This window comes from Rhipicephalus sanguineus, unplaced genomic scaffold (genome assembly GCF_013339695.2).
Source record: "Rhipicephalus sanguineus isolate Rsan-2018 unplaced genomic scaffold, BIME_Rsan_1.4 Seq106, whole genome shotgun sequence".
Classification (NCBI taxonomy): Eukaryota; Metazoa; Arthropoda; class Arachnida; order Ixodida; family Ixodidae; genus Rhipicephalus; species Rhipicephalus sanguineus.
Window position 1 is genome coordinate 21,313 of NW_023614249.1, and position 18,689 is coordinate 40,001.

Sequence of the window (18,689 nt, forward strand, 5' to 3'; positions counted from 1 at the left end):
GGAGCTGCGATACCAGCGAAGGCGTCAGTTTCCACAGGTTCCTCGACGATGGCAGGTACACGTACTTTCAAGCTCAGCGTTTTTCTTTCTGCTTTGTGACCTCGTTAGCATATCACCCTTCACTGTTCTTGCTTTTGAGTTGTATGCTAACACGTGTGGACAAAGCTGCTATTTCACTTGTACTGCAAGTCTGGTGGGCTCAAATGAACGAGTGAATTATGCGATGGCATGAGCACGACTTGGCCAGACTGTGATGAAGCCTACTTTCCAGCGGCGATGTCACAATAAAAGAATGACCGGTATAGAAAATCGTTTCTCCCTTCTCTGTATTTCTTGCACTTCTTTGAGGCCTTGCATATATCCCATTTATGGGTTGTTTTATCGGTATCACGTGTTAAAATGCTCATGTTTTCTGCCATTCTGTAGGCATCCACTATAATGTGATTTCTTTGCGTGAACCTGCTTGGTATTCTCAGCCTGACCGCAATACGTTGTAATAACAATAAACCCGGGGGTCTTCAGGCGTACTCGTTGAAAGCAAGTACTAAAAACTGTAGCAAAAAAAAATGCTGATGCTTTACGCCTGTCCTACAATACAAGTTGGTTATTGTGAGCGCTAGCTGACGGTGGAACGGGCAACAAACGTCATCTAATTTGTTTTGTCTCTTTGAAGTACCGCGAAGGTTAGTCGTTTACGAGCTCACGATGTCTGAACAAGGGCCTTTTACCGCTTGCTCACTGTCAATAAAGATTATCGTTTCTTCTACTCACTCGTGAATTGTTCTTACTGGTGCCAGTTGCCAATGTATGCCTTTCGGTTCCATGTAACCTTCGTACGCACAGGTACTGCGTTCCGAAGGGCGCTTTGGCATGCTGCTCGGCGCATCGACGCGCTCAAAACAAGCGGGCGAAAGATAACGAGACCTCCGTAGCCTTACACGAGTCCCGGCCTCTTTCGTCCACTTCTGTTTAAAAAGGATAGAATAAAAAACCAGCCGAGGCACCCGCGTATGCGCATACGCACCAGGTACGGAATAAAAAAGGCAGCCCTTTGCTTTTTTTCTACCTAAATAACAATAAATTTTGTTTTCCGCTTCCTGTTTACGCAGCGCCATCTCTTGGGTGCCTTCGGTAGTTCCATGCGCTACCGCTGCTTATCTTTCGTACCGTTGTCAAGGCTACAGTTTCCCTTCTCTAAACTGGTTCTTTATTCTATGGTAAAGAAAGCGGGAAAAAAAAGAAGAATCACACGTGACTTTATTGCAGAGGCAACTGGGGCGCCACCAAGCGGAAAACTAAAATATGCGTCCCCTCCGTGTTCCCAACTACCTCTACCTTACTCTACCTCTCCGGCGGGCGCCGCGCTCGCCGCCTTGCTGGTTTCGCGGTCTTCCCAAGTCTGCCGTTGTGGATAGTTGTTGTGAGGTGAGCGTTGGCCGGCGTCGGTTCGCTGTGCGCTTGTGCGCCGCGATGTTTTACGACTTGCGCTTTCCAGAATATTTCCAGAATAAGTCCCTCAAGGTTGTTCCGGCTCCTGAATAAGGACGTGTGAGCGGGCCGTTTGCTTCGCGGTTTTCATTGTGCCAGTTCGCGTTCACGTTCATACGGATTAGCTGTCTTACGCTGAGACAACAGTTAGTTTTCAAAAATGACTGATTTGAAAAGAGCACGATGTTGCGCTTATATCGTTATAGCAACAAGCAGCGGACATAAAGCACATAAGACGTAACTAAAGTTTCACATTTAGAACTATCATAGAACCGTGTGATTGAATGTGTGCTTTGCATTTGTCTCCGGATAATCACTCGCCATCGCTTAAAAACGTGTTTTCTGAGACTCTAGGTAGATGTGCGAAACATTTTCTGCGCTGAGAAGAAGATATGGGTTCAGTTTTGCGTGGGCCGACTGCGCACTTTATCTCATTGGAACTTGTCACTTTTGTTCATGATGTTCCGGAAGGCCAGAGCTTATGGGCTTGCCCAGGGAAAAGCTGAAGAACTGCAGAATCAGCGCGTTTAAATGGCCCCTCACCAGCTTCTGAAAATACAAAAAGCGAGCGCAATATTCTTTCCTGGCGTTTCTCGTCTTTCTGGCGCACATCGTGACGCCTATATAGTACATGCTCTCGATTGGTCCATATGCGCGGAATATCAGATGTGAATTGTCTCCTGCACTGCTTTGCCATGCAGTCGCCCATCCGTATTCCTTGCTTCGCATGATTATCGTGCGCGATCAACTGATTTCACTTCATTTTCTGTGTTTTCGACTGCGCAAACAGAGATAACAGCGTGTAGCCGACAAGCGCGAAATCTTGATAGGGTCAACGCTTAGTGCTGACATGGTACAGGTGCTTTTACGAAATAAGTGGCGAGGGAGAGATATGGCCTGTAGGAAGGGTAGCGAAGGCGAGGAGGAAACGACTCCCTCGTCTTTGAACGAGAGGTGGTGAGGGGCCCTTTAAAGGACACAGGCGCAGCGTGGCTGCTGAACCTATAGCTGTACCTTTGTTATGACGACGTACACCGTCTACGTCGCCATTATGAATTCTGTCCATCCACAAGGGCCATAAATGAAGGAGTACTTGGCCCCTGGCGCATGAATTAAGGCATCCAATGGCAGGCATACTCAGTAAAACCCTCCCTGTACTCGATATTAATGAGCACTAACAGACAATAATGCCAAGAATTCACATTTCACATTTACCTTACATTTACTACTAATAACATCCCGTATACTTTCCTTGGCATTATTGTCTGTTAGTGCTCATTAATATTGTGTATAACAAAGAAAAAACGAGCCCTTAAAATTAACACTTCTTTCATATTCATATGAAACATTCATATCGAGGGTCTCGTTCTGGCAGACTTGATGCTTTCAGGTAGTATGCGAGGGATTATTGGTCAGCTGCCAGCTCGTAAGAAGTTCGCGTTCTGCGTGACGCCAACAGGCAGAAAAAGAGTGTTCCACACTCGCCGTCATGGCTACTGGCGGCGCTGACTGACGCTACAACGTTTAAATGTACGTAGTATATACCCTATAAAGTGGATGGGGGGATGGCCGCCGCGGTAGCTCAGTTGGTAGAGCCATAGAGTTTCCTAAAATTAACTAGAGGGAACTCTGGCGCTGTGATCGTTCAGCCACCATGGGAATGGTGCGTAGTACACGGATTTGCCTAGTCTTTGTACTTGCGGGCTTCGAACGCACTTGTGGCTTTGTTTATTGCTGTGTTTTGGTTTTCTTTCAGATAAAAGAATGGATCGTTGTGAACTTCGTGACCAGATTTGAATTGGTGAGCCTAAAAAAGTTAAGTGGTGAAGTGGAACTGTTGAACGTTTGCTGAACTTCATCTTGCGACAAAGCGGATGCAGTCGACGTCCAGCCAAACGGAGCCGAAAGTACGAAGTTTAGACAAATCCGTGTACTACCCATCATTCCCATGCTGGCTGAAGCGCCATGCGTTGCAGCTCCCATAGACACTAGCGCTAGAGTTCCCTCTAGTAAGTATTGTCGCAGGTTCGGTCCCTGCCCGCGGAGGTTATCTTTTCGTCCACTTTTCTTTCTTCACATTTACCTTACATTTACTACTAATACCATCCGCTATACTTTCCTTGGCATTATTGTCTGTTAGTGCTCATTAATATTGTGTATAACAAAGAAAAAACGAGCCCTTAAAATTAACACTTCTTTCCTTCATTCATATCGAGGGTCTCGTTCTGGCAGACTTGATGCTTTCAGGTAGTATGCGAGGGATTATTGGTCAGCTGCCAGCTCGTAAGAAGTTCACGTTCTACGTGACGCCGACAGGCAGAAAAAGAGTGTTTCACACTCGCCGTCATGGCTACTGGCGGCGCTGACTTACGCTCCCACGTTTAAATGTACATATATACCCTATAAAGTGGACGGGGGGGGGGGGGGGGCGGCCGCCGCGGTAGTTCAGTTGGTAGAGCATCGAACGCGTTATTCGAAGGTCGCAAGTTCGGTCCCTGCCCGCGGCAAGTTATCTTCTCGTCCACTTTTCTTTCTTCACATTTACCTTACATTTACTACTAATACCATCCCCTATACTTTCCTTGGCATTATTGTCTGTAAGCGCTCATTAATATTGTGTATAACAAAGAAAAAACGAGCCCTTAAAATTAACACTTCTTTCCGTCCTTACACTTGGTTACAAAGAAGAAAATATCAGCTCCACCTACAGCCGTAGCTGTCCCTCCCACGGAGAATTTTCATAAGTGCTCAGTCCAATAGCGCTTACTCATTTTCGTGACGTGATGAATGGTACCGAAATTCAGATGGGCGGATCCCGGATGCGGTGAAGCACCGAGTGAACTGTAGAAAGCTTTGTGGCGGTGAGGGCCTTGATCAAGATGTCAGCCCAATAGATGACAATTGGCACATAAGGTGAATTAAATGTTAATTAAGGCGAATTGCAGGCGAATAGTGGAGCAGTTCAAATGTTTGGGGTTTATATTCTTATCGAGAATCGCATGAGACTATCATGATAACCACGTATCAAACAGTATAGCTCTAATGACTGGTTTTATAGATCGTTTAAAATATATCCTTCCCACAGAACTTAAGATGCTGATTTTGAGCCCCATCTTCAACTTACATTTAAATTATTCCGAGTTCGTTCGGGGTACTACAACGTTCACTAACCTTGAACGCGTTCACTTAATCCATAAAAAGTATCTCAGACATGCGCATAACGTATCATACCGATATTCGAATGCGGCTTTATTTAGTCGCTCTAGGGTGATTAAAATACACAACATTGTAAAATATCGCGTTAGTATCACGTTTAAATTATAAATTAGAAATATTATAGCGAGCCTCAGGAAATTAGCAGGACTAAGGAAGAAAGCAGTATGATATGGAAAGAGATATGGCGAGGAATGGATAGCGCGACACCTCGACTGAACCTTGGAAAAGAACGCCTTCATTACACCCTTCCGTCTCTCCTTAAAAGCTAGGCTCTCAGTGATTTCGATTTGTTTTCTTGTTCGCGCGTAGAACTTCACAGTATGTATTGAATGCGAAGCATTTCTCAGCGAACCAAAGCCACCTTGACCGTAATTCTATCTATCTATCTATCTATCTATCTATCTATCTATCTATCTATCTATCTATCTATCTATCTATCTATCTATCTATCTATCTATCTATCTATCTATCTATCTATCTATCTATCTATCTATCTATCTATCTATCTATCTATCTATCTATCTATCTGTCTGTCTGTCTGTCTGTCTGTCTGTCTGTCTGTCTGTCTGTCTGTCTGTCCGTCCGTCCGTCCGTCCGTCCGTCCGTCCGTCTATCTATCTGTCTGTCTGTCTGTCTGTCTGTCTCTCTGTATGTATGTATGTATGTATGTATGTATGTATGTATGTATGTATGTATGTATGTATGTATGTATGTATGTATGTATGTATGTATGTATGTATGTATGTATGTCTAGCCGCCTGCGTCAGGAACCTCTCGTGGTGGCCTCCTTGGTATTGAGCAAAATGGGCATAGGTGGGTATGAGGGTATGACGAACATGAGTGTCTGATCTTGACATGAAGAAGTCACAGTTTCGCCGCAAGGGCGAAACAATGAATGCGATAGCATCAAATTGGAATGTCACACGAAGAACGGCAATGATCTCTAAACTTGCTGCGCTCTGCTCAAACAAAGGACGCGCGAAGTGAACACGCACAGGGCGAGCGCGAACTAACAACTGTCACAGCTCGACACTTGCAGCGCGCTGCTCAAACACAAAGAGGACGCAGAAGAAAAAAAATCACAGCATATCCACGGAGTGAATGATGATGAGTGGGCGAAGCTGCGGAGGTTCATCGGTAAACCGTGAATCTTCCGTGAATTCTGCCCAGTACATCATCACCCACGTGAGATCGGGCGCGTTTATACTAAAGGTCCGGTGAGAGTTATGACGACTTCCAGCTCACTTTAATTTTACATGTACGCTGTGAATTTTCATTGTTTAATCACGCACAGGAGAAATCGCACACACGCACTACCTCGGAGGTCAAAATCCAGTGCCTATATATACGGGGTGGTCAGTGAACGGTTGTGCAGCGCGAGCGGTCGGTTTTTCAATCAAGACGCTGCCTCGCGACGCTGCCTGCGTCGGCGCCGCTGCGCCGCGAGGCAAGATAGGAGGGGGGGGGCGTAGGAGAAGAGAAATATCTGGCGTCTTTCGTTAAGCAGCTGGCGTCTTTTCGTTTTGCTTTTAGAAAACATCTGGCGTCTTTCGTTGGTTTATTTCATCAATCAACGGCGTTTTGAACGAAATTTTTATTGTTTAATCACGCACAGGAGAAATCTCACCAGGCACTACCTTGGAGGTAAACAATGGCTGCTAATGGGAATGAGAGACAGAGGAAGTCGGCTTTTAGCTAACACTTGCACTTCTACTTCTACTAACGTTTCCTACTGGAACATGCCAATGGCTGCTAATGGGGAATGAGAGACAGAAGGATTCGGCTTTTAGTTAACGCGCACGCTGCGAATTTTTTATTGTTCAACAACGCACAGGAGAAATCTCCCACCGGCACCACCTTGGAGGTCAAGATCTGGTACTAGCGTTAAGACTGGTTACGCACTACGACGGGGACGAACGGATGCCGCTTTAAGGAGCTTCGCCCCTAAAAAAAAAAAAACAAACGCGCAGGTATACACACTACGAGCGCGATCTAACAATTGTCCCAGATGTTGCTTCAACTAGCCCCTACTTTGGCTCTTCTAGACAGCAGCTCACTCCTTTAGCAAGCGCGGCCGCTGCAGCGGTCAAAGTGACCTTCGTGCGGTCTTTAGCTTTAACGCAAACTTTGCGGTGAAAGCACAAGACCTACAAACCTTTCCCCTCAAGAGACCAGCGTGGGTGCACAGGCGACCACGTCCTGTATGTCGGAGGCGCACATCCCCACTCCGGCGAAACACTAGAGACAGGGGCGTAGCCAAGGGGGGGGGGGTTCAAACCCCCCGAAATTTTTCGATTTTGCTTGCGTATATAGGCACGCACACATACAAACGCACGCACGAACATACATAAAGTATGGTTGAACCCCCCCCCCCCTCCCCCCCCAAAAAAAATTTCTGGCTACGCCCCTGACTAGAGAGTTTTAGAACGGGGGACCCAAGGAGCTAGGGGAGCCATGAAAGTTGCGAGCCGTCAGGGGGCATGCCTAGAACCCAAGCCACTCTTGGGCTCTTGCGCTTGCGTTGTCCTAAGACCCAAAATCGAAAACTAACGTGAGTAACCAGCGAGACGACGCGAACGCAGCGCGGGCAGATACGCAGCATGGCCCGCGGCTCGCATAATATTATTTAGTCACGTGTGGCGTCCTGTGCATTTGACCAACGCCACCCCCGTTTTATCCAACTCTCAAACGCTGCTGCTTCTCCGTACACAAGAGCAGCCTACCCAACGCAGCTACTAGCGGGACAACGGCCTTTAAAGCGCACCCTTCACGCCATCTCGTGGGTGATGATGAACCCGCTGAAGCACCTCCGAGCTCTGGGTACCGCCAGCAGTAAATGGTGTATATAAATAGTTCAGCGTTAGTACGTTGGAGGGGGTATGGCGCGTGGCCCACAGCGCGCTGCGGAGCGAGGGGTCGCTGGTTCGAATCCCCGGTCGCGCGCTTCGGAAAACTTTTTCTGAAATATTTTCATTTGTCGTTTTCGTATATATATATATATATATATATATATATATATATATATAATATGAGACATGACGGCGACGACAAAAATCTACCGAGAGGGTCTATATCATTGCTATCGCGGTATAGTAACGCGAAAATCTTTGCGTATACGTCATGAAACCCTTTGCTCCAGTCACGTGTGGCACATACCCGGGTACCACAGGCCGCAGTATGCGGGTATGCGCCACAGATGATTCACAGTTTATATGTACCCAGGAACGGCGAGAACATACACTGGTAATTTAAACGGGAGAACGTCAAGGAAAGGCGGCGTCATCAGCGTTGATCCGACGAATGCAAAGAATGAAAATCAGGATCCCAGCAGGAATCGAACCCAGGCATTCTGCGTCGCAATCAAGTATTGTACCGCAGAGCCACACCAGGTCGTGAAGCTGCTTTGGAAAAAGGCCATACGCTAGAGTCATGTCGGTGCAACGACAATTGTGATTGCAGTGCTGGCTATCTTATTTCATAGCAATGTAATAAATATTACTTATGTTACTTATGTACTCCTATGACACAGACTTCATGTCGGCTTAAAGTCAATTTTGGTTCCATTGTTGGCTCCGCTTTTATAACAGTCGAATGAACATTGCACATGTACACCTATGACTCAACAAGCTACATTCAAGCGTTGCTCGACATCGGAGCAATACACTAACGAATGCTACGCATGACATCCACAGCATCGCACCGTAGCGTTCGATGATGTGAATATCATGCGTAGCATGCGTTAGTGTATTGCGCCGGGGTCAAGCAACGCGAAATGTGAATCGCACCGTAGCGTGCGCTTCGTTTCAATAAAACTGACGTCTGTGCAGTAACATGAGCGCTGACGTTACGTCAGACCATAAGTTACCCCTTAAACGTCAGTGTAGCCGGCGTGCCTGCCATGGTAAGTGCGCTATGTGCACACAACTACTTCATTTACAAAAACACGTGGATCCACCTCGTAATGCTTGACTGGGAGAGGGACTGGGAGAGGGGGAAGCAGGCTGCACGCCAGAGACGCCGAATCCCGCTCAGCAGCGTTCCTCGCGACTGCAGCTCCTTGGGGACCTTATTTTACGGACAACCCCTTTACGGCAAGCGACTGAAAATATCAATGTAATTCAGTTATCGTTTCGTGAGAGGCTTTCGCCTGTGCATCGGTGCCGCAAGTTCGATTGCCAGAAGGCTTTCTATCCGAACGAAAAAAAAAAGAAGTGTAGAAATGTACTGCTTGCAAAATGCAGTGCATGTGGATAGTGCTTGTTCTTCTGTTAAATTGAACATCAACGCGCCGCCTTTATGCATGTACCTTCGATGACGAGTATGTTATTTTTTTTATTGAAATGCTGAATAGGAGAGGTTCGCGCCTTTATGCCGGTGCCACCCACCCTAAAGGCGGGGGTGCCGCCCATGGTCTAGTGGTTATGGCGCTCGACTGCTGACCCGCAGGTCGCGCGATCGAATCCCGGCCGCGGCGGCCGCATTTTTGATGGAGGTGAAAATGCTCGAGGTCCGTGTACTTATAGATTTACCTGCACGTTAAAGAACCCCAGGTGGTCGAAATTTCCGGAGCCCTCAGCTACGGTGTCTATCATAATCATATCGTGGTTTTGGGACGTTAAATCTCATCAATTACTATTACTATATGACGGCATCGGCTACTCCTTGTCGCTTAGCAGACGAAATATAAACATTAAAAAAAATGTGGGCGGCTTGCACTACTGGTGCAAGGCCGGGCCAACAGCGGAGCTTGTGGCCGACCTAAGTTATTAGCAAGGTCTTAATTAGCGTGGTTCTAATTAAAATGGTGTTAATTAGCACGTTCCTAATGAGGAACGTCCGTATTAGCAAGGTTTTAGTTAGCACTATCCTGATTAGCAAGGTCTTCTCTTTCTCTCCTTTCTCTTAGGTTTATCTGTTCTGTGCTTTTCTTTTGTTTGCTTCAAGGGCACGCGCATTGAAGAAACGTCTGCGTTACACATCATCGTGTCAACCTCAATGTGTGTGCTGGCCACAGGCCTTATTATCCGCCTGATTACTAGGCGATACAGAAAAATGTACTATAACTAACCTCATTTCTCGAACGTACGTCGCTAAGAGCAAACTGTCTTTACTTATAGTCAATCCCAGGATGAAGAAGAGAACGAGTTATTTCGTTGCACTCGCTAGGCGCAGCTTTGTGTTATATTAACCGCCGGTTTCGTGGCCAATCCCCCGTAGTGGGTAAGAGCCAAGAATGAAGGGTCTAGCAAGCAAGCAAGCTTTGTTTTCTGGTCAGGCGAACCGGAGGAACGAAAAGCTGAAACTGCTCTGCTGCTAAAAATAATAATAAAAATCATACAGCAGAGCACAAGATGTGCGAACACAGTACAATCCAGCAGCAAATGAGTCACAAATAGCAGGACACGAGTTGAGGTGGGAAAATAAGTTCACATGTACACGTCCAAGGTCAGATACATCACCTACTGAAGTTTCAAAAAGTTTGCATCCTTTCGGTCATATCTTTATCCCAAGCAATAATCGTGATCGGTCTTCTTACGTTTGCTTTCTAGGAAACTCTGCACTTGCTACTTTACTGTCAAACAGTGGCGTACCAAGGGGGATGGTTAGGGGTCTTGAAACCCCAACCCCCGAAATTTTTGCATTTTGTATGTGTGTATATATGCGCGCACATATATAAACATACTCACGAGAATACATAAAGGGAATTGGAACCCTCTTCCTAAAATAAAAAAAAAATTATCGCTGCGCCCCTACATTCAAAGAGGCTATGTCATGTTAATAGTGTGCGGGCCATTCGTTATCTGGAAGTGCCGGGAGCGCTGCCTTAAAGAAAGCAAAGACAGGCTCAATGACAATATAGGCTCCAATCAGGATATGATATTTTTTTAGTGTGTGGAGTGGACATTTCCTCTGCACGCGATCTTCTTTATCTCGCTATTCCATTATGCTCAGTCCTGTCAATCATGCATTGCTGTGGAGCGATACATGTAAAGAGTACACCTCGGCTAGCTACTCCACTTCGTTGTTATGCAGCGAAAAGTAAAACCCTGGGTATATAGTTATCCTTATATAATTAAATAAAACGGAAGAAAAGAAATAACACTAACCAATTGCAACGGTGGGTTTTCTGGCGAGAATTATTTCTTCTTGTAATATTGTTCTGAAGCAATGACATCGGCAACAAGAGCAAGTGCAAAGATTGTGTAGCTCTCAGAGTAGGAACACAACAGGTTGTTTTAGCAGCGCTGGTAATACCCAAGGAGGTTATACTAATCTTTAATACAACCTGCTTGTTAATAGCGTACCATTTACGCTACGGTACGGCCGTTCCCTTTTAGCCTAAATTGCCTCGACCAGAAAACATTTTAGCTGCGGGGATCGCTCGATGCGTACGGTAACGTGATGAGACGATGATAGTTGCTAATACAGGTCATACACACTAATATAGACGGTTTTACGTAAAACACATGTCGCCGCCATCTTGTGCTGTTAGACGCATGTTTCCCTATTTTTTCACATCTCGACATGAATGTCGCATGCACCAACCCCAATCATTTTCATGCGCACGCGTCTACCGTAGCACTGTTCATGTAGTTGTTAAAGAAACAAAATGTGGTGGTTAACAGCGCAATATGGCGGCACCGAAACCCATCCGTAAAATAGTCTATAGCTACGTGCTGACCACGACGATAGCGTATGGCCGTACTTACCGTATACGGTAAGCCAGCGCCGCTAAAGCAGCCTATTCGAAATGCGGTATTAGCGCGCGGCGTAAAACTTGACCGGTTTTCGACAAAAATTCATGAGGAACGGGTTTGCCGTTTGTGGAAACGGGCCTTGAAAAGTTTCCGCTCGGCCTTCCTTCTGCGGAAAGATGTGCGAGGCTGTATCATCCGATGAGAGACAGTCATTTGTCGTCATAGAGCACAGATTAGTGCTATGTGGGTCACCGAGCAAGCTTTCTCCCTCCTTTCTTCTATCGCTGAGGTCAGCCACGATAACGTCTGACTTTGCGTTCATGGCCACAAGATAGGCGGCAGAGTCCCCAGAAGTTTCCGATCATTTCGCACCCTCCCAAAATAACAGAGTGAAGCGTTTTGCCAGGAAGGTTGAGAAGGAACATAGATAGATAGATAGATAGATAGATAGATAGATAGATAGATAGATAGATAGATAGATAGATAGATAGATAGATAGATAGATAGATAGATAGATAGATAGATAGATAGATAGATAGATAGATAGATAAATAGATAGATAGATAGATAGATAGACAGACAGACAGACAGACAGACAGACAGATAGATAGATAGATAGATAGATAGATAGATAGATAGATAGATAGATAGATAGATAGATAGATAGATAGATAGATAGCTAGATAGATAGATAGATAGATAGATAGATAGATAGATAGATAGATAGATAGATAGATAGATAGATAGATAGATAGATAGATACTGCTGGTGCTAGTCGCCGCTGCGACTAGCGCCAGCATGCTGTTAATTAGGGTTGAGGCTTGAGCAAGTTTGGTACCAGCCACTTATACTGCTAGTGACGTGAACCAGGGGCGTAGCCAGAAATTTTTTTCCGGGGGGGGGGGGGTTCAACCATACTTTATGTATGTTCGTGCGTGCGTTTGTATGTGTGCGTGTATATATACGCAAGCAAAACTGAAAAATTTCGGGGGGGGGGGGTTGAACCCCCCCTCCTGGCTACGCCCCTGACGTGAACGTTTGTACAAATGGATCGACTTTGCACCCAACATGCTTGATACCATCCAGCCAGCTCCTGAATAACAAAAGGGTGGTAAGCTGGACCAGTTGGCGATGGTTCGGCTGCTGTTTGTCTCCCCTTCTCTGGTGTTTTGTCCTTGTGTTGTGCTGTTCCGCAGTGATCCCGAATAACGCTCTGTGGTCGCTTGGGTAAAATGTAAATTTTAAGGCGATTGCCTTAGATGCCTCATCAAACGCGAAAATTGAGCGTCGGCGCCGTCGGCGTCAATGCGAGTGATGCGAAAAATTATCACGCTTTATCGAATTATCACGAGCTGACGTCACCATATGACTTGTTCATGACATCACAGATCTCCAAAATTTGTGATGTCGTCATGGCGTGACGTCAGGTGATGACGTCACCACATGAGATCGTCGCTCGGGCAAAGGTGGGCCGATCACGGAGGCAGTGCAACACCTGGTGAGGTGGAGAAAGCTTGCGATGCCTCCGATCCTGGAGACCGTTCAAAACCGCGTTGGGTGCAGAGATCCCTCGGAGGGGAGGCGGGGTAGGATTAATACATCGACTGAGAAGAAAAAGAAGTTGGCTTTTGTCTTAGAGTCCTCTTAGGCGAATGCATAAGGGAGCCTGTGAGTTCTTGCAGCCGGTGTTCAAAAGTGTTATAGGGCGATCCGCCTGAATAGAAAGCAGTCTTTCTCGGTCGTCTCTTTTAGGAATGAGCACGATATGGGCGGTGCGAAAAGAAGGCTGCATAGATTTTACTTCTCAGACTTGTGTGATCATTGCAAGCGCGAAATGGGCGATTTGACCTTGAAAAACTTCATCGAATCCAGCTCTCGGACCGTCGGGCCCCGGTGCCTCAACCATTGTCAACGCATCAATGGAGATCTGTGGGAGGTCCGGTACATTATGTTTAAAAAAAAATAGCTACATGGATGCCTCTAAAACCAAGTACGAAGGCATTCTATTTCGAACTTCACTGCAATACCGTACCAGTCAAAACGTGGCTGGCGGGAAAGTGCACAATCGTGCCACTGAACGTACACTTATTGAGTGTTGGGATCAGATATTCTTTTGGGGGTGTGCTTCTCGATAATGATATTTCGATAAGATTGTGAAAAGGAGAGGCCGGACGCTATTGCGGTCAGTCGGTCAACCTGAGCTGCTGCCCCAGCCCAAATATGACTGCCGCCTACGGCCCCTTAAGAATGTGAAAATGCGCTCAGCATCAGTACTTCACCCCTCAATCACGGCCTGCTAGCTAAGAAAAAGCTGACCACTTTATTGCGCTTGTGCCACCCTTACAAGAGGACGACAGACATAGTGTTGATGGGCCCATCACTAGGGAAGAAATAAGGTTTGCAATAAGCACGTTGCAGAAAAACAAAACTCCTGGCCCAGATGGCCTTAGTGCGGAATTTTACATAAAATTTCAAGAACTTCTGGTTCCTTTTCTTGAGCAACTTTTTAAGGAGGCCTATGAACGTGGTGAGCTTCCTCCTTCTTTCTATCAGGGCCACACAACATTAATACCAAAAAGTACTGACACTGAAGCGTTAAAGAGAGTTAACGGATATAGGCCTATATCATTATGTAAACGTTGATTACAAAATATTTGCGAAATTGCTGACAAATCGCCTGCAGACAGTGATCACTAGATGCGTAGGTGACCACCAAACATGTGGAATTCGAGGCCGCTCTATACAAACAAATATCCATATAGCGCGGTCAGTCCTTGAAGGTATCGTGGTAGTATGGACCAAGTAGCCCTTCTTCAAATAGACCTCGCTAAAGCCTTTGATAAGGTACAGCATACTTTCCTGTTCAGGCTCCTAAGACATCTGCAGTTGGGTGACGTACTGTACAATGGTATTTCACTCTGTTATAAAAAGTGCACTACAAGGCTCATTGTAAACCGCACACTTTCAGATATAATAGAGTTAAATTCATCCGTACGTCAGGGGTGTCCGCTCTCGCCTTTGCTCTTTGCAATATACCTGGAACCACTATGTTTAAGTGTGCTTCTAAATTCTAGCATTAGAGGATACCGATATGAGGCTGAGGAAATTAAAGTTCTAGCTTATGCCGACGACATCGCCTTCTTTTGCATCGATAAACCTAGTGTTCAAGAAGCAGTAAACACTACTTTACGCTTCTGTGAAATCGCTGGAGCCAGTATAAATTTTGATAAAAGCAGAGGGTTCTGGCTGGGGATGTGGGCTCAAACTCCCTCAGTGTTCTCAAATATCCATTGGAATGCGACTGCTATGCGGTATCTTGGTGTGCCTCTTGATAACTATCGTAACAGCGGCCCACATTGGACGTCCGCGATAACTAATATCCGTCGAAAAGTGTCAACATGGCACGGACGAGACCTTTCCATTTTTTCAAGAGCTAAAGCGTGCAATGTATTTCTTGCATCAAAGCTTGTCTATGTTTTGCAGGTATTGCACTGCTCTCGTGTGCACATTCAAGCGTTTCACAGGATATTTGCTTGTTTTATTTGGGGCTCTTCATGGGAACCTATGAGAAGAGACAACCTTTTTCTTCCACTTGAGAAGGGCGGGCCTCAGTCTGGTGCATTTGTTTGTGCGACAGTTGGTGTTGCGATTTTTTTATCTTAAAGACGTCTGTCACCCATTTCTGTTGGCAGTTCTTCGAAACCGTCTGAGTTACCATCTTCCTTTTCTTTATGTCACGACAAATGTTGCCAAGGAATCGCAGTTGTCGGGATTCTTAAAAGAAATTGTTGATACTGTCAACTTTTTGAAAACCAGATTTACATTAGAGTATTATATAATATAGACAGAACAACGCTAACCGCTGCACTTGTGAATAGCCTTTTCCCAGAACCTGTATACCGACTGCCATATTTGCTTTTGCCTGGCCATGATGTATTATTCCGTGTACGTAGGATGTGCATATCGCCAGCAGCGAAAACGTTTTTCTTTAAACTGCACACATCCACTCTACCAGTGAAGAAATGGCTCAATGAAAAAGCAATATATGTGCCCTGGACTGTAAATTGTCGACTCTGTGCCCAACCTGAGACGATAGAGCATTGTTTTATCCATTGTCGTGACGCATTTTATTTCTGGGACATTCTAAAGAGAACAATCAGAAAAGACCTTCCGATCACAGCTCATGGTATTCGGTTCCTTCCTTTCAAAAAAAGCCCCACCAATAATGCACCCTATGATTTATTTATGTTATTAGGACTTTATTCGCTATGGAAAAGTCGCATGATCGACAGGCACGCCGAACCACCACGATCGACAAGGTCTGTCTTCCGAGAAGAAGCTGCTCAAGTGCGCAGTGTTGTTGAGACTTTTGAGCCCGTTCCGGAGTGGCTTGCACTTCTGGACGCTTGTGTGTGTTTGCCTGACTTTTGAACAGCCTCTTACTGTAGGCAACAATGTGGGTGTTCTGAATGTTAAGGTAATTCTAATGTGACGAAGTATGTAGTGTGTGGTTCACAGCAATAACGGGTCATATTTCCATGAATTAAAGAAAAAAAAAAAACGGCCTGCTAGCTCAGTCGGTTAGAGCGTCGTGCTAATAACGCGAAGGTCGTAGGTTCGATCCCTGCGCAGGCCAGATTTTTTGCTCGTTTTTTTTTCTTTCCCATTGCCGCATTGTCTAAGGCGAAGCGCACAACAGGGTCTGGCCTAGCAGCAGCAAAGAAACAACAATTTGTTGAACTGTCGCTGTGGTGCAAGCTTGTACGCTTGAGTGGGCAGTTGCTAAGGTAAATGACTGACTAGCAGGCCGGATTTGTGCGTTTTCAAGCACCCTACAAACAGAAAGACAGGCAGAAAGACAGGCCTGCTAGCTCAGTCGGTTAGAGCGTCGTGCTAATAACGCGAAGGTCGTAGGTTCGATCCCTGCGCAGGCCAGATTTTTTGCTCGTTTTTTTTTCTTTCCCATTGCCGCATTGTCTAAGGCGAAGCGCACAACAGGGTCTGGCCTAGCAGCAGCAAAGAAACAACAATTTGTTGAACTGTCGCTGTGGTGCAAGCTTGTACGCTTGAGTGGGCAGTTGCTAAGGTAAATGACTGACTAGCAGGCCGGATTTGTGCGTTTTCAAGCACCCTACAAACAGAAAGACAGGCAGAAAGACAGGCCTGCTAGCTCAGTCGGTTAGAGCGTCGTGCTAATAACGCGAAGGTCGTAGGTTCGATCCCTGAGCAGGCCAGATTTTTTGCTCGTTTTTTTTTCTTTCCCATTGCCGCATTGTCTAAGGCGAAGCGCACAACAGGGTCTGGCCTAGCAGCAGCAAAGAAACAACAATTTGTTGAACTGTCGCTGTGGTGCAAGCTTGTACGCTTGAGTGGGCAGTTGCTAAGGTAAATGACTGACTAGCAGGCCGGATTTGTGCGTTTTCAAGCACCCTACAAACAGAAAGACAGGCAGAAAGACAGGCCTGCTAGCTCAGTCGGTTAGAGCGTCGTGCTAATAACGCGAAGGTCGTAGGTTCGATCCCTGCGCAGGCCAGATTCTTTGCTCGTTTTTTTTTCTTTCCCATTGCCGCATTGTCTAAGGCGAAGCGCACAACAGGGTCTGGCCTAGCAGCAGCAAAGAAACAACAATTTGTTGAACTGTCGCTGTGGTGCAAGCTTGTACGCTTGAGTGGGCAGTTGCTAAGGTAAATGACTGACTAGCAGGCCGGATTTGTGCGTTTTCAAGCACCCTACAAACAGAAAGACAGGCAGAAAGACAGGCCTGCTAGCTCAGTCGGTTAGAGCGTCGTGCTAATAACGCGAAGGTCGCAGGTTCGATCCCTGCGCAGGCCAGATTTTTTGCTCGTTTTTTTTTCTTTCCCATTGCCGCATTGTCTAAGGCGAAGCGCACAACAGGGTCTGGCCTAGCAGCAGCAAAGAAACAACAATTTGTTGAACTGTCGCTGTGGTGCAAGCTTGTACGCTTGAGTGGGCAGTTGCTAAGGTAAATGACTGACTAGCAGGCCGGATTTGTGCGTTGTCAAGCACCCTACAAACAGAAAGACAGGCAGAAAGACAGGCCTGCTAGCTCAGTCGGTTAGAGCGTCGTGCTAATAACGCGAAGGTCGTAGGTTCGATCCCTGCGCAGGCCAGATTTTTTGTTCGTTTTTTTTCTTTCCCTTTGCCGCTTTGTCTAAGGCGAAGCGCACAACAGGGTCTGGCCTAGCAGCAGCAAAGAAACAACAATTTGTTGAACTGTCGCTGTGGTGCAAGCTTGTACGCTTGAGTGGGCAGTTGCTAAGGTAAATGACTGACTAGCAGGCCGGATTTGTGCGTTGTCAAGCACCCTACAAACAGAAAGACAGGCAGAAAGACAGGCCTGCTAGCTCAGTCGGTTAGAGCGTCGTGCTAATAACGCGAAGGTCGTAGGTTCGATCCCTGCGCAGGCCAGATTTTTTGCTCGTTTTTTTTTCTTTCCCATTGCCGCATTGTCTAAGGCGAAGCGCACAACAGGGTCTGGCCTAGCAGCAGCAAAGAAACAACAATTTGTTGAACTGTCGCTGTGGTGCAAGCTTGTACGCTTGAGTGGGCAGTTGCTAAGGTAAATGACTGACTAGCAGGCCGGATTTGTGCGTTGTCAAGCACCCTACAAACAGAAAGACAGGCAGAAAGACAGGCCTGCTAGCTCAGTCGGTTAGAGCGTCGTGCTAATAACGCGAAGGTCGTAGGTTCGATCCCTGCGCAGGCCAGATTTTTTGCTCGTTTTTTTTTCTTTCCCATTGCCGCATTGTCTAAGGCGAAGCGCACAACAGGGTCTGGCCTAGCAGCAGCAAAGAAACAACAATTTGTTGAACTGTCGCTGTGGTGCAAGCTTGTACGCTTGAGTGGGCAGTTGCTAAGGTAAATGACTGACTAGCAGGCCGGATTTGTGCGTTTTCAAGCACCCTACAAACAGAAAGACAGGCAGAAAGACAGGCCTGCTAGCTCAGTCGGTTAGAGCGTCGTGCTAATAACGCGAAGGTCGTAGGTTCGATCCCTGCGCAGGCCAGATTTTTTTTTCGTTTTTTTTCTTTCCCTTTGCCGCTTTGTCTAAGGCGAAGCGCACAACAGGGTCTGGCCTAGCAGCAGCAAAGAAACAACAATTTGTTGAACTGTCGCTGTGGTGCAAGCTTGTACGCTTGAGTGGGCAGTTGCTAAGGTAAATGACTGACTAGCAGGCCGGATTTGTGCGTTGTCAAGCACCCTACAAACAGAAAGACAGGCAGAAAGACAGGCCTGCTAGCTCAGTCGGTTAGAGCGTCGTGCTAA

At 46.4% G+C, this 18,689-nt stretch overlaps 9 non-coding genes across 9 annotated transcripts; all 9 read left to right on the forward strand.

The window, feature by feature from the left end:
* The first annotated feature begins 15,964 nt into the window (after window positions 1-15,964).
* Window positions 15,965-16,038, forward strand: Trnai-aau (transfer RNA isoleucine (anticodon AAU)). The gene has a single exon. It is a non-coding gene; the product is annotated as a tRNA-Ile (tRNA).
* A 225-nt stretch (window positions 16,039-16,263) lies between these two features.
* On the forward strand, window positions 16,264-16,337 carry Trnai-aau (transfer RNA isoleucine (anticodon AAU)). Its single transcript has one exon. It is a non-coding gene; the product is annotated as a tRNA-Ile (tRNA).
* A 225-nt stretch (window positions 16,338-16,562) lies between these two features.
* Window positions 16,563-16,636, forward strand: Trnai-aau (transfer RNA isoleucine (anticodon AAU)). Its single transcript has one exon. It is a non-coding gene; the product is annotated as a tRNA-Ile (tRNA).
* Window positions 16,637-16,861: 225 nt separating this feature from the next.
* On the forward strand, window positions 16,862-16,935 carry Trnai-aau (transfer RNA isoleucine (anticodon AAU)). Its single transcript has one exon. It is a non-coding gene; the product is annotated as a tRNA-Ile (tRNA).
* Window positions 16,936-17,160: 225 nt separating this feature from the next.
* Trnai-aau (transfer RNA isoleucine (anticodon AAU)) lies at window positions 17,161-17,234 on the forward strand. The gene has a single exon. It is a non-coding gene; the product is annotated as a tRNA-Ile (tRNA).
* Window positions 17,235-17,459: 225 nt separating this feature from the next.
* On the forward strand, window positions 17,460-17,533 carry Trnai-aau (transfer RNA isoleucine (anticodon AAU)). Its single transcript has one exon. It is a non-coding gene; the product is annotated as a tRNA-Ile (tRNA).
* Window positions 17,534-17,757: 224 nt separating this feature from the next.
* Window positions 17,758-17,831, forward strand: Trnai-aau (transfer RNA isoleucine (anticodon AAU)). Its single transcript has one exon. It is a non-coding gene; the product is annotated as a tRNA-Ile (tRNA).
* Window positions 17,832-18,056: 225 nt separating this feature from the next.
* On the forward strand, window positions 18,057-18,130 carry Trnai-aau (transfer RNA isoleucine (anticodon AAU)). The gene has a single exon. It is a non-coding gene; the product is annotated as a tRNA-Ile (tRNA).
* A 225-nt stretch (window positions 18,131-18,355) lies between these two features.
* On the forward strand, window positions 18,356-18,429 carry Trnai-aau (transfer RNA isoleucine (anticodon AAU)). Its single transcript has one exon. It is a non-coding gene; the product is annotated as a tRNA-Ile (tRNA).
* The last annotated feature ends 260 nt before the right edge of the window (window positions 18,430-18,689 follow it).